We start from the raw sequence: 16,073 nt of genomic DNA on the forward strand, positions 1-16,073 counted from the left end.
AAGTGGTTGTTCTAATATTACAAACAGACACTCCAATTTTATGATTTGTATATATATGTACATAATGATACTAATTTATAGACAAAAGTAATGGAAAGTTAAGTCATTCATATAAATAAACAAAAATAATCCCGCAAATGTATCAAATAATAAAGAATGTCAGTCATAATTATTAAAGCTAAACGTAGGTAATGTATACAATATATTTTAACATAATTATACGTATTTAGACACTTGCTTTACACAAACCTTTATTATTAAATGTATATTTAAAAAAACTCTTTGCCTTAAAACATTTTATCTAAAATAAAACGAACATCATAATTTAGTTAAATTATCGTACTAAGCGTTATGTCTCAGGCTGAAGGGCTTTAGTATGAAACCTTTTTACGAAAAAAAAACATTTTTCTTGTAATTCAATAGAAAGTAATTTACCGACAGTTGCTTAATGAAAGAAAAGGAAATCTACCGAATTACAAGATACATATTCCGAGATCATTTATCAGTAGCAAAAAGCGGGAGCCGAATCGGCAAATATTTTTTCTAGTCGATTAGCGCACTCGAAATACCTATAGCTTCGCAAATACGTAAGTGTAATACCAAAAAAGGTAGTTATTCAAAAATAAACTTTATTGCTATCGTAATAGACGCGATTTTTCATGTAATTTTCGTTAAGAAACTGTAAATAGTGCTTGGTTTCTTAGAAGGTTCGGCGTGGGAACCGTCGCATTGACCCTCCGATGCTTAGACAAATGATGTCGGGAAAAGCATTTCCTTCAAATGTTTGTAGATTTTTCGGTTATTTTGAAACCCGGTGAGTGAAATTATTCGAGTGTGTTAAGATCATACGGTATTTTTTTATAATTAATAAAATAAAATAATATCTAGAGAAATCTAGTCGTATATTCTTACATTAGGTATTTTCAAGTTATCTTTATTCAAAATTATAATCCGTTTTTAGTCAAATCTAATTTATTTTCAACTTATACTTCGAAACATTGAACACATCTTACTTATAATTACATATCTTACTAATAGGTACCTATTTATACAAAACTTCGTGTATTTGGATAATTGTTACACAATCAGAATCGAACAGCTGCACGAAATCTGATGAAATTAAATGTCTAGAATTCGTTTATACACAATGGGATACAGACAGTATTTTTTTGTTAGTTAAGTCATATAAGTTATATTTAAATAAATTACGAATGAATTAGAAAAATAACCGCTCTTAAAATATATAGAAGTGAAAACGTGAATAAATATCAATAAAAAGACCAATACTCTCACATTATTTATTAATAAGTCTTATATCAGTGCTATATAAACTAACGCAACTGTTTACCATAAGGATGGGGAGGCTGGGGTAAGACGCATCCTAACAATTTTTCTCATAAACCGAACATGACAGATTCGTACAGTGATTGATCGGCGCGGAGCTGATCTGGGGTGCCGAATTATAATGCAGAGGGTGTTGTGGCCATGTATTAAAAATATTGCGTCGAAAACGTTCCTTACACTTGCAGTCTCCGCTTTGCTTTAGTTTGTATTATATCTGAGAAGAAGAGAGATTAAATTCATTGCATTTTAAATGTACTGAAATAATATTATCTAAATTACATCCGCAAGGGTAAAAAATTGTTATAATAATAATTTTCATTATATTATGATGCAATTAGTCATCTATTCGATCGTAGTGTTACGTCCGTAGATTTTTTAGGGGCATTTTGGAGACCTACAAATGGTTGAAAACTTACAAATATCTCAAAATATGTTCATTATATAAACAAGTCATAAATCGTATGTTCATCCTGAAGTATTTTTTGTGCGAATCGGATACAAATAAACAAACATCATCACTATGTATAGCGTCGCGTAGTTTACATTTTGATTAAACTAACATTTAGCACGAAGAATGTACAATATAGAAACAGTAAAAACTTCATGATGAACCCGTTTTAAACTTAGAAATAAAAACCTTAAGAAGAAGCGATTTGCAAACCAACACACTTTCAATTTAGACCGAAAATAATACGTATACATTTCAATGGCAGAATGAAGGTTGTTCACTAATATATACTAATATGGTAAATGTGAAAGTAACTCTGTCTGTCTCTTAAACCACTTGAAACCACAATGAAGCAAGCTTGAAGTCCATAAAAAACCTTTTTTTATACCCAACAACTGACGACCAACCCCTATGTATATGTTACTGTAAAAGCTCGAACTACGGTAAATCTTAAGATTTACCAGTAAAACCTAAGATTTATCGATTATGAATGGTAAATGTCCATAAAACCTTGGGATTCGAACTTTTACCATCATTCACTTGGTAAATCTTAGGATTTACATGTTAGGTTAGGTTAGGTTGGAATGGTAAAAGTCCGAAAAAATCGTCCCTTTATAATAAATACTTACATTTACCAACTCATATCGGTAAATCTTAGGTTGATTAACGAAATTTAAAAAAATAATATATATCCCGCTGACTTTCTTTCGCTGGATTTTCTCTGGTCCGAGGTGTTAATTTCCGAACCGGTGGTATAATTTTGACTATCAATAAGGAAGTGTAATCACTTCTATATTGAATAAAGATTTTTGTCTTTGACTTGACTACAACGTGACTAAAGCCGCGGGCGATAACTAGTTGTATCTATATAAATTCGTGTATCGTGTGTGCTAGTTTACGTTACGTTGTTGGAGTTGTTGTTAATTTATTTCCTTTTCTTGGAATTACGACACTATACTCTTTGTTCGATTAGGGTTGATTGGAAGTGAATGTTTTTGGCATTTAATTTAATATTAAGTCTGCATAATTTGTTCAAATAAATAAATACCTTTATTTGAATTATAGGTACTTATTTATTAGTTTTTTTTTTAATAATGAGTACGCAGTAAGTATCTCTCGGTTCTTTTGAATTATTTATGAATTTTGAATCGATTTCTGTATGAGATCCAGCTAATTTCTAGCCATTATAATAAAAATAATGCTTTCGTATAATTTTATCAAACTACGTAAATACAAAAATCTCCATTTCCGTTCCTACGATTTTATTTTTGTTCGTCAAACATCTGTACCTAATGTTTAATTAGAACAGTATTATAGAGCTTTAGAAACAAATAGCATTTTAAGCTGCTTCCAATTTTTCCCCGCGCGGATGAAAATCTTCACTCGTCGGAGGGCGAACTACCCTTGAAAAAAATAAAAAGTATTATTAAAGAAGGAGACAGTTCGGGCGCATTTGTAACTGTCGTGGGCCGTATGATGAAAAATTAGTTCAGTCCTTGTGACAAAGGCGCGCTAAACCCACTATACATAGTTATCTCTTTCGTTCCTAAGCCCTCTAAGGTGGGAGAAAGAGAGAGATGCTGCTGCGTTTCCAATGGCAAATGACACAGATAGCTTAGGGATGACCGTAGGAGCGAACAGCAAGTTTTTGACAGCGGCCATTTATTGTGTATTGAATATCAATATAATTTCCGTGAGAGTCGATTTTTGTCCCATACAGGCCAACGTCCCTCTAGGGCGAAGTTTGGGCACACAGATTACGAACCAATAGAAAATATTGCAAGTGATTGATGGGGGTGCGACACGCCGCTACATGCCCTCTCTACTTTTGTTTTAGTTTCACTTGCGTATGAAGAATGACGTTTACCGAACACTTTCATAGTTCAAGTTCATAGTCGACTTGCCAACTTTTCTTTCATTTATATTATCTAATGACCAAATTAAATTATTACATATATTCTGTATTTAGACATTTATGTAAATAGAACTACTGCACTCGATAAAATAATATTTGTTAAGAACCTAATTATACATACTATTTATTTTAGTAGTAAATACATACATTTAATACTCTATATTATTATGGTCTCGTGGTTGGCAACGCATTAATGACAGTGTAAGAAAAAGGCTATATTCCTGATAGTGCCTGATTATACTAGCAAACGTGACCACTAGATATAAAACTTGGACAGTGGTAATAATATTTGTAATTAAAACAGCTATGTAATTAGTTAGTGCTAAGCCAGTACGCTTGAAGCGCTTTCGAGTTTCATTTTATAAAAATAAAATACAGTTAAAATATGGATATTTTACTTGGGCTAAAAAGTCACCAGTTGAGTAGATGTCTTTTGCTGCGGGTTGACAAATTTACATGAGTTAGAATTCATCATGAGACATGTTTCTGAATATGTAATATTGTATTAAATACAAAATCAATTCCAAATAAAACTCGAAAGATTATTTTTAAATATAACCAAACGTCAAAATAATAACATAATAATAGATATGCATACAACAATTCACATTTTTCTATGCAATTTTATAATCTCATATATATTTTACTAGTAGTTTTAATTACCAACAATGCAATGGAATATAAATATACATTTTTTATCAATGCAAGTAAAATAAAAGGCATAAGGAATACAGAAACAAAAAGAGGTTTTTTTTCAAAAACAGCAATTATTTTCAGAAAACCTTTAGATAGGCATATATAATAATTCGAATGGATAGAAAGTGTACCAATTTTACCTAATCTGTAATAATAAAAAAGGAGACGTTTTTTAAATCCCTAACTGAAAAAAAAAACAAATAAAACAGTATACATAAAACCTTTACCAGAAGATGCAGCGTTAAAAACACAGTTTCACCTGCTTTGAATTTTGACATATGACAAGCTTGAATAAGACCTGGTCATAAAAAATAAAAAGTACGGCCTACTAATAACCTACTATTTTTTATCATAAAAGAAAAAGAAATCATAGATTTCCATTCATTCTTATACAAAAAGATAATCCGCATTATGAACTCATTATATGTTTTCTGTAACGATATGTAATATAATGACATATCAATAAACTTACACTGAATTCAAAGCTGGAATTTAAACGTAACATTTAAATAATCAAAATAACAACTACATTCTAATAGTAGCCACGAGCAAATGACGCGAGATTATCCTGTAATGGCGCAACCATTTTAAGTGCTGCGTGACCCACTGTGCATAATAATGACTTGGCGTTCAAGCCTTCTATACAACTGATGTCCTAGTACATTTTATCTCGTAACAACATATACTGCTCAATATGTTTTTTTTATAAATCAAAATAATAATGTACCCAATACGAATATATATCGATTATGTTAGATATAGAAACGTTGTCCAAACAAGTCTTACTAGACAGAGTCTGTTAGTATTAGGTAATATTTTATTTAAAGCTTAACTTCTTAACTTGCCACCTCTAGTGTTTCTTATCTATTTATACCTAAATCGTTTATACAAGTTATTATCATCATCAAATCAATTTATTGATCGTAACTCTATTTTCTCTAAAAATTAATCAATTCATTAAAATAAAAAAGCCGTGAAAATGGTGCAGTGATTAGAAAACGTGCATCTTAACCAATGATGGTGGGTATAAGCACCACTGAATTTTCATGTGCTTAATTTGTGTTAATACTTAATGTCGTGCACGATGGAGAAGGAAACTAGCATGTGTCTAATTTTAATGAAACTGTCACATGTGTACCACCAAGCCACCAAGCATTGGTGAATTGTGGTGAAATTACTACCATGCCTTTTCATTATAATTAGCGGAGTCCCAGGAGTGGGACATTTACAGGTTAATTACTTTATTAAAAATGTTAACTTGAGTCTACTATAGAATGTAAAATAATTCGATATCGCTTTTGAATCAAGCAATTATTTCTAAAGGTTGAAATATAGTAGCACACTGTATTAAATATATTCAACGGACTCAGTAAATACACAAACAAAATCACATCAGTTTCGGAGTCCCAGCAAACAATCGGTTGACCGTCGCCTCCGCGCGGCCGCAGGCAAATGGCAAGGAATTAGTCGGTAATGGCGAGACCATTCCAGCTAACGGCCTGCTGGCCTCACCTAGCCATATATAATTGATATCCTACAGAACTCTTGACGGCGAATGTCTTTGAACTTTACATCTGCTAATTTAAATTATTTTAAAATTTTAAAATTTCATATCATTCATTTTGATTTATTTATCTGTCAGTCTTTTAATAATTAAATAAAGGTTATCATCAAAATTTTTAATTATATCAAATTCTGTAATCAAATATATGTAACTTAATACACGTAGGTATGTACATGTCTACATAATTACGGTTGTGCATTTTAAAAATTATTACGTAGCTATTATCCTCGCTACATTAAGCTACTGTTAGATTACCGTGATTCATAAAAAACACCTTAATTTTATCAACGAAAAAAAATCCTAATAAAATCCATCATACGACACACGTTGTGAGAATTCAGGCAATTAAAACACGAAACGAAATATCAAGGTTAAAATACCTGAATAATCATATTTATCTATGTCAAGCGTCGGCTTTTTTAGTAAGACGAATCTGTCACAGATTATCTTGACTTATTTTTCATTCCTTTGGAAGAAGACAATCTGACAGCTCAACCCTTTTTGGCCAATGAGAGTCATGGTTACATTACGAAGTTTTTGTCCTTGTCGACGACCGTTTTTTTAACGTTTAAATACAATGAATGAACAAGGGCTCGATAATTATTATGTACATGTTGATATTATATTTTATACAAACGATAAATATGCATAAATGTTGTCTATATATAAAATTATACAGCCAGGTTACGTACTTAATAATAACGTTACTTACTTTATATCGTATAAATTAGCAATATTTTTGACTGGCAATAATTTACTTCAATTTACAAGTCAACTTTACCGACACGTTTAAAAACAGAAATAGAAAAAATCACATTTTTCAATAATAAAATTGAGATTTATTATCGTTTAAATATCTTGTTCCGTTCATATTCATTTAATTTAATTATACATCCATTCCTATCTAATAATGACATCATTATTCAAACTAAAAATCACCACCTTATCAGTTACCACCTATTTAAAAAAAATAAATGAACTCAATAATACATCAGTCTTGTAGCTATCAATAAAGCGGCTGAATCTTTAACATTGGAACAACTCAATTTCTTGTATTGGAAACAACAATAATATTTCCTGAAACAGGATATTTATTTAAAACAAGGCGTTGATAAAGTAATTTTCTTTTAACCTTAACCATGTCTTTATGGAGTGGTCATTACTTAGCAATGGTACACAGCCCGCTCTGAGCAATGACTACGTATTAATCAAAATGCCATATTCCTATCTCTTTTCATTTGTCTTTTCCTCTCTCTCACACTAGTCACGGATATGTCGCTGTTATGTATACAGAAGATATCTAAAACAGGCAATAAAATAATTATTGTATAATAAACTTTGTATCCCTTGAGATTGAGTTCAAATTATTTCGTATTTTATCTGTTCTTGTTGTCTTTTGGGCTGTAACAGATACTCAGGCTTTGCAGTCTTACTCTCCTGAGACGAAATTCGCCTTTTTTTCTTTTCTCCATCACGAAACCTTTTTTTCACTTTTTCAGAAAGGACGTAAGAAAGCGTTTCTTCCTCCTTTCATTTCTTACGCATTATCTTGTAATCATTAGTTTCTTTTGGATGAAACCACCTAAATGGTTTGAAACAACATTGTATCTTAAAAGAAAATGGAGAAAATGTAAAAAATATTTACATTACGTATTATGTAAAAAAAATATGTCGTTGAAATACTGATATCGTTTGTGTTTTAGTTCACTACAAGTTTGACTAAAAGAAACATTTGAACGAAATCTATCATCAGAAATAATATAGAAATATTTCTTTTAATCTGAATCTATCATGCATGTTTATTTTTTCTTAAGGTCATTACTGGAATCATGAATTGTATTATTTTTATGTTTTAACACTCCAGATTTATACAAATAAAAAGTTAAAAAATTGTAAAGTTTATTTTCCAAAGTATAAAAATGTACTAGGAAATATTTCGATAAAATAATCTAGTATGTTTATAAAACATTATATAACCAAGTTTATTCGATTATATTTATTAAAATAATATCTACGACAGATCATTCTAGTCACGGTCAGACTAAGTTGTCGTGAACACGAAAAGTGTTACAACTTCGGGTCAATTTATCAATGTTAAAACAACGTGAATATTATTTTGAAAATATTTTATATTAGACTTATTATTTCTTGGTGGTAGGGCTTTGTGCAAACCTATCTGGGTAAGTACCACCCACTCATCATAGATTCTAGCCAAGCAATACTTATTGTTGTATCTCGTGTAGAAGGGTGATTGAAACATAGTAACTACAGGCACGAGGGGCAAAATATTGAGGCTCCAAAGGTCGATGGTGAATTAGCTATATGAGGAATGGTTAATATTTTTTACGGTGCAAACGTCAATCGTTGGTTGTGAACACTTACCACCAGGTGAATCATTTGACCATCCGCCTATATAATACAAAAACAAAAAATCGAAACACACTGTATAATGATAATAGCTGGTCAAACCACTTATCAAACATCATACTAGTGTGTAGTCTATAATTGAAAATTCCTTCTAATCGCCAGGTACCATTTTCCAGTACTCAATCAATAGCGCGATAAAACATGGGCTATCTACCGAAATTTAAATTTAAATAAAAATTAATAGGTTATTATTAAATCCAATAAAAAAAGTATATATATTTTAATGGAATTGTGAGTATTTAATTAAATAATTAATGCCTATACGTGTGCCGAAAATTAACGATTCTTGTTATACCAAATTGCAAGAAACCACCCGTGGCTAAATTTGTTTATAAAAGCTGGATTCTTATATCTTTCTTTATTATCTCCAGACACATCCTGCCTGCGTCCTGCACACCTGACATTGAACAGCCTGCGTATGAGCTCCCCTCGCGATGAAAGCGATGTTGACACCTTCACGAATTTCGTAAATGGAACAGATATGGGTATACCTAATTTAATTTTTACAAATATTATAGGCTCTAGTTTGATATTTTTTGTGCAAAATTTATTTTATAGTAAATAAATTTTATTACAAAAATCAGATCAAAGAATGTTAGGTATGCATTGATATTACACAAAATTTGTTGCAAAAGTAACATTATTTTAAATAATTTAATATCAAAATTAAAGTAATAGTATTTCTTTTAAATTCACATTGTATTTTATTTCTCTTATCCAAAACCATCCAAAACTAAATATTATGTAATACTAACATATGTAAATACATCTCTTCTTTGCAGTCGCTATGATATTAACAATAGTCGTTTATCATAGAAAAAGGAACTAAAGACGGATAAAAAATCATTCATATCAATCAATAGTAGTTATCAAAGTCTCAAAACATGAGAGAGAACATTTGCATATAATGGGACTGAGCTGCAATGTCGTTTGTCAAGCGCTTGAGTGACGCTTACTTTTATATGTTTAACCGGGATACAGGGTGTATAAAAGAAAAACTTTAAATAAATATATAGATTATTTTAATTCCGGCCGAACGATTTAATTTAATCAATATTACAGTACATACAACGAATTCTATAATTATCAAGTTTCTAAATCTCATAATAAGTTAATCTTAATTAAAAATGGGTTCGGTAACATAAATTAAGCATGTATGTAAATTAAAAGAACAAAAGAAAGTAGTGAGAACTATTACGTCACATTCATTAAATTTATGATAAGTTTTAATAATAACTAATCATTCTGTTTTCCTTTTTATTTCAGGTGGAAATAAGATAAGCTGGTAGCAACTGTGAATCGAGATATGATAAAAAAAAATTATACGACTAGCACCATGTATATATGTAAATGTAGAGTAAATAAAACATAGAGGCAGAACGCATTAAGGCATTCGGGTAAGACGCCATTGTTGTCATATCGGTAGATAAACTACGACATTAATCAATGGCCTGCGACAATAGAGCCGCTCACCTCAAACTCTGATACCTCATCCAGCGTATTAAGACCTCTTAATACAGAAGATTTTTTTCTTATATCGTCACAAATTAAAGAAAAACAAAGAGGCAGGGTAGATCAAATTACTTCGGTCTTAATATATCGATATGTATGAAATGAATTCATCTGCATAATAAGCTTAACTACACTATGGTTGATAACGGTTTTTGTTACGACAATTCGAATTTGTCCACGTGTTCGAGAGTGAAGTGAAAAAAACGAACGTAAGTGTAGATCGACAATCGTGTTGCCTACATAACCGATAATATCGAAATAACATTCGGAAAATATGAGAACCTTAGAAACAGATTTCTACAGATGTAATGGGTAGGTAGCACAACCAAAATTCTATGGTCCATAAACGATTTTAGTTTCTCAGACCAAACAATTAAATTTGTAATTTTCAATGTATATTTTATTAACAATCTTAGAAATAATATTACAGTAAGCATAGTATTTTAATAAATAAGATATTAATCATGCCAAAAAGTTTCAAACCAAAACTTTACTAAAGACAGAAAGACTATTCGTAACTCATCTGACCTTTTCGTATTTATTAAAAATATAATGATTAGTTAATCTAAGTGATCATTATTATATCTAAATCTTAATAAAGCAAATACGCGTGCAGTTGCGCGTTTAACTTCGACGGGAAATCCGCATTAATCATACAACTGGCCCTTTGTTACGGGCCACGCCAGTTCCTACACGCCAGTAACTGTAGACGTACTTTCATATCGAGTTTTAGTTTTATATTTATGGATTTCTAATTAAAATTCGACTATAAAAACATTATAATTGCAACACTGAAGTTCGTACATCTTAGGTTACATTTTGCTAATGATGTGTAAACATCTATCCATCTGAAGTGCGGCTTAATCGAATCGCTGATCACCTTATTGATAATCATAAAAAAGTAAAGTAACAGCTTTTAAATATCCCACTACTGGACAAAAACTCACTTTAAAGGGTTAAGGTTTCGTGAATGATCCCAAAGCGAAGCACGAAGTTTTTTACAAATGAGTTAAAATTTCGTCGGATACATGCAATTTCCTTACGATATTTATGCCGAGATCAAACTTTCTTCAATGAACGGTAAATAAAAACTCAGAGGGACTTGCACAAATTTGACACCGCGATCTACGTATACGATCCACAGATTCTATACACTGGGTCTATCTTCATTTACTTAAAATTATCTTATGAAATAATAAAATGAATATCAGAATACTCATTTACATTAATTGCTGTATTACTACATAGCAACATCCGAAAATATCTAAATTAAAAAGAAGACTTTTTTTTAAAACGAATATTTTACTGTCTTCGTTGCAATAAAATAAAATTAATTTTCAATTGTGATATTTAACTAAGGACCCTGTTCATTCCCGGAATAGACAAATTCGATCGATCTGCAGCAATATGTAATAAGATAATTTTCACCCACGTAGGTATATGTGGCAAATTTTAAAGCACTTTATTTCTGTGGGACACATAAGATAGGTGAGGCAGACGTTATCTGCCGGATTATCTTTATTAAATTACCCCACGCTGGTCGCAGCAGGCTCGCCTGAGAGCCGCATAACTTAGAAATAGTTGCTCTTTCAACGTATACGAGATCGAATTATTTGTTCCTTCAACGAAGGAAATTCCATGACGCTATTGATACGATATTTGATTTATTTTCCTACCCGAGAGTATGTACTCGAATACCTGTCAGTACGAGATATTGATTTATATTAAAAAAATCGTAGGCGCGTAGATTAATTAATTGATTAATTGTCATATAAAATTTAAGCATGGAAAGGTTGAAAGGAAAAAGTTTAATGCTTTTAAATAGTTCTCTATCTATTTTTGTGTTACAAAGTTGTAATTTTAGACGCGTAATAGCTGGCCAGTTAAAATGTTCATAGTTCCACGTGTCCATCGCTGTCTTGATAAATTATAATAACAATTAAAACTCCAAACTTAAGTATTGCAAGGAATACGGCTTAATTTTTATCAATTGCAATATTTCATAAAAAATGTCATTCAATATGAATAAACCTTAACTAAGATTCCCAATATGCACAAATATAATACATACTTTAGCGATTATAGTGTAGAAAATACCAACCTAAAGTACATCCACGAACCATCCAACAGCTTAATAAGTCCAGACAAGTGGAGTGAAGCTGGAATACAGAATGAGAATCCGGAGCGGATATTAAACGGAAAACGTTCGACAGCCGCCTATTTGAATCTCGCGCCGGCTATACAGCTATGTAGCTCAGAACAGAATTTATATCCTGCGCATATATCAATGTACTGAGGTTAACAATGGCGTCGCAGATTACTGAAGAAAACTTGTATGTTAACAGAATATTTGCGTAACTATTATTTGTTACGTTTTTACAAATGTAATGTATTATTTATTCTCTCCTTTTTAATTAACTTCAAAAAAGGACACAGTTTACAATTCGTCTGAACATATTTTATATATATTTTTTATTAGTTGTGATTTCGTAGCTGATTTTTGCGTTATGTTCAATACTCTATGATGTAATCTTAATTTCATATAATTGAACATTTTAATATATAATTCATTGCTTAATTATAATCCCGAGGTAGATTTGTATATAGTCAAAAATTGCAACTTAATAACTGACACTTCCAAACTTAACCTAAAGAGATAAAGAAATACAAACATCTCGAAAATTCGACTGTTAGTTTTTATATTGGCTTTTAATGACTGTCATTCAACGGTTAATATAGTTATGAGATAGGATATTTAAATTAACAAACATTAAATGCATGCGCGGCGTATTGCTATTCGAAAGTGAGACATTAGGGTACCAGTGGTACGGCGTGACATAAGTAAATAAACGTGACTTTAATCACGACGCCGTCATGCAAATGATGTGAACCGACCTTCGTTTGACAAAGGAAAGCGTAGCAGTAAAGTCTTTCAGCGACGTCCCCGTTTCAGATATTATTTATAATTCTATTTCGCTAATATTGTATTGTTTATATTAAGCAAGAAGTGCTTTAAATAAACAGTCCTTCAAGTCCTTCGATAAAAAGAAGAGCTTTTTGCTTAATTTAACCAAGATAAGATTTGTTTAAACACATACAAAGTTATATTATTTATGAGGAGGATAAAATCTACTGATAAGTGTTTTGAAGTCTATAAACATACCTTGTTTTATTTTTAAAAAACGTACAATTTCCGACAGCAAAGTGAGGTATCGGTACTTAAAAACAAATTATTATATATCATAGTAAAACATACTTATTTATTATTTAGAACAGTAATAGATAACCCAATACTGTTTTATTATACTGTTACTATAACAGTTCTGTTATTTGTAAACTTAATATAAGTAATTGGAATTCCGTAGGTTCTTTCTCTCGTGGTTTGGAATACTTATTGTTTCGAACAAGTTCTTTTTTCAAATAATATTCGTGGAATATTTCTGGCCAATTATAATTATAAACCGAATCTGTAAGATTATTTGACCGAGTTAATTAGACGAAAACCTTACTCTTGCAAGTTAATTAGACAAACATTACAAAAATGTTTCAACTTTTTATAATTAATGATGAAATCGTAACAAAGGTATGATTTTAACGAATGATACTATATTTGGACACAAAATTATACTTTTTAATATGTACGAAATATAGCTCTATCGGTGTGTGTTATAAATCTTTGAAGGTATACAACATACGAGTCTAATGATCTACCGACTGACATATAGTTTTAGGTATTTAAAAAAGTAATTTTATAATTACAAAAATAATACAAATTTGACTGTTTCAATGAGTCCCTTTGTAAATAATGTTAAAGCATATTTATGTAACGAACATTTATTAAAAATGGTGTAGAAACTAAATTACTTTCGTGCTATTGTGAGTGTGTATTTCGTGTATTTTTTTTTAAGAATTTTAATAAAGAACAAAATTTATACCTACTTATTATCATTACAATTTATTGCGCTACCAAAATAAAGCTTTATTTAAATGTTGTTTTAATACATACAATATATCCATCCTTGTTCCTCCTTGTCACGAAGAATAAAATTTATATCAATTTCCGGGAAATCATTGCTATGAATTAACTTTAGAATCATCACTGTTTAGTTGATAAGCAGATAGCGTATTTTGTTATATTTAAATACCTTTAACGTATAGGTAGTTATAAATTATTTGATTAAAAATTAATTAATAACATTCTGCAAAATGTTGACTGATATGTGCTAAGTCTGTAGTGTAGTCTAATGTAAGTATCGGACACGGGTTACATTGAAGAGGTATTTGTACTGCAATTTCTATTCAAATTTACAAGTCTAGTCGAAACGAAGAAGATTTTATGTGAAATTTTTTGGAGATTATTCAGAAGTTACATTCGAATTCGTTACAACATACACTTTCAGAACGTGACTCTAACCTCAAAAACGTTTTTTTTTTCTACTTGGATGTACAGAGAAAAATGACTTTTTATAATAATTATTATTATTGCAATATGATAGTAAGATACAATTATATGTTACTCTGACTACTAAACTATATTTAACTGTATTTCAGGAGTCACTTTGACAAGGTTGCATATTGACACTTCTTTAACGAGAAAAATTCCGAATATTTCGTCTAAGTAAGGTTCCTTAAAATTTCATTTGTACCTACATATTGCAGATTAAGAAGTTGAATAATCAGCCAGTCAGAACATTGCGTTTTACATTATTATATGGTAATTACATCCATCCAAGTATACTCTATTTGCTCACTCAACACTCACTCTATACAATAGATCGACAATCTCACTCGAACGAAGAGAGTTCAAGGACCAATGAGTTTACATGCATTCTAAGGTACGGTAATGTAAACATTGCGAGCTTCCAAATTCATAACTGCTACTGACAAATTATTGACAGAAAACCCAATCACTTTTTCAGCTCGACTCACACTACCAAGGAAATTATAATGATACCCTAATTATATAAATTCAATGCAAAGCAGGTATCTCTGAATCTGTTAGCATAAAACAGGTTTATACCCTGGAACATTTTTGAAATTGGAAGCTTCATTTTGCTACCACATATTATTTTCGATTTCGAATGCAACGTTTCCTTGTAACGTTTCTGATAAAGATACATTTTAGTATTTTCATTGGGTGCCCTCAGTTGCACGCGTAATATTTTTTTGATTTATAGATATTTCATGACGAGCGTCACCTTAAGATCTTTGCTGCCAAGTGATTAAGCCGTTACAATATGAGAACATAAATAAAGCACAATGTTGCAACTGTACTCTTTCAGCAACGGAGTCGACGGTCTATTCCCGACGGCGGCTATTTGCGGACTTCCGACGGTTAAATGTCGAATACCTTCGACATTTTTTTTTTTTAATATTACTAATTAGTAGCTAATGAAAATTTGGTACTTCCTTTGGTTTTTGGAATCTAGTAATTTAAGATTTTAAGGTTAGTTATAGAAAAAAGCTTACTAAAATAGCTTTAGGTATTATTTTTAGGAAGCTTTTCATTAAAAGCTATTCAAAGCAAGTACCTACATATTTTTATGGTGACTTTGATCTTTAATGGGAAATATGTATCAAAATTTGTGTATTTAAATGAAATTTGAATTCGAATGATCTATCTCGAATGTGTGTCATCAAAAATTTTGATGTTTTCAACGCTTTTCATATACATATCATTTTTCAAACATAATGATAACCTTTTCACACTTTGTCGGCTAGAGCTGAGCCATAATCATTAAAGTATCATTAATCGAGACTTATTATCTTAGCTGATGATGTTTTAATTGCCTTGATGTAGCGACATCGTTGAAGGGCATTAAGTTTATTTTTCTGCAACAATAAATACTTTTTGTTCTGAGTATCTAATAATGATATTATCATTAAGTCACTACAATAGTAAAAACTCCAGGTATCTAAAGAATTAACTTTTTTTCTAATCGCTTTTTAATCTGTGCTTTGTTTTACAAACACATTTTGATGTTATTACATTCTTTTATATAGATAAAAAGATATATATTACGAGTTTCCATAGAAGGATGCACACGCTAAATGAGGATTAGGAGCGAGTGATGTTAAGAAAAAAATATGAATCTACCCTCAAACATAGAAATTTTAAGAATCTTTTGTTGAAATTTCGGGTAAAAACGATAGTTTTGTGTGTCACT

The sequence above is a fragment of the Vanessa tameamea genome, chromosome 12, assembly GCF_037043105.1.
Source record: "Vanessa tameamea isolate UH-Manoa-2023 chromosome 12, ilVanTame1 primary haplotype, whole genome shotgun sequence".
Taxonomy (NCBI): Eukaryota; Metazoa; Arthropoda; class Insecta; order Lepidoptera; family Nymphalidae; genus Vanessa; species Vanessa tameamea.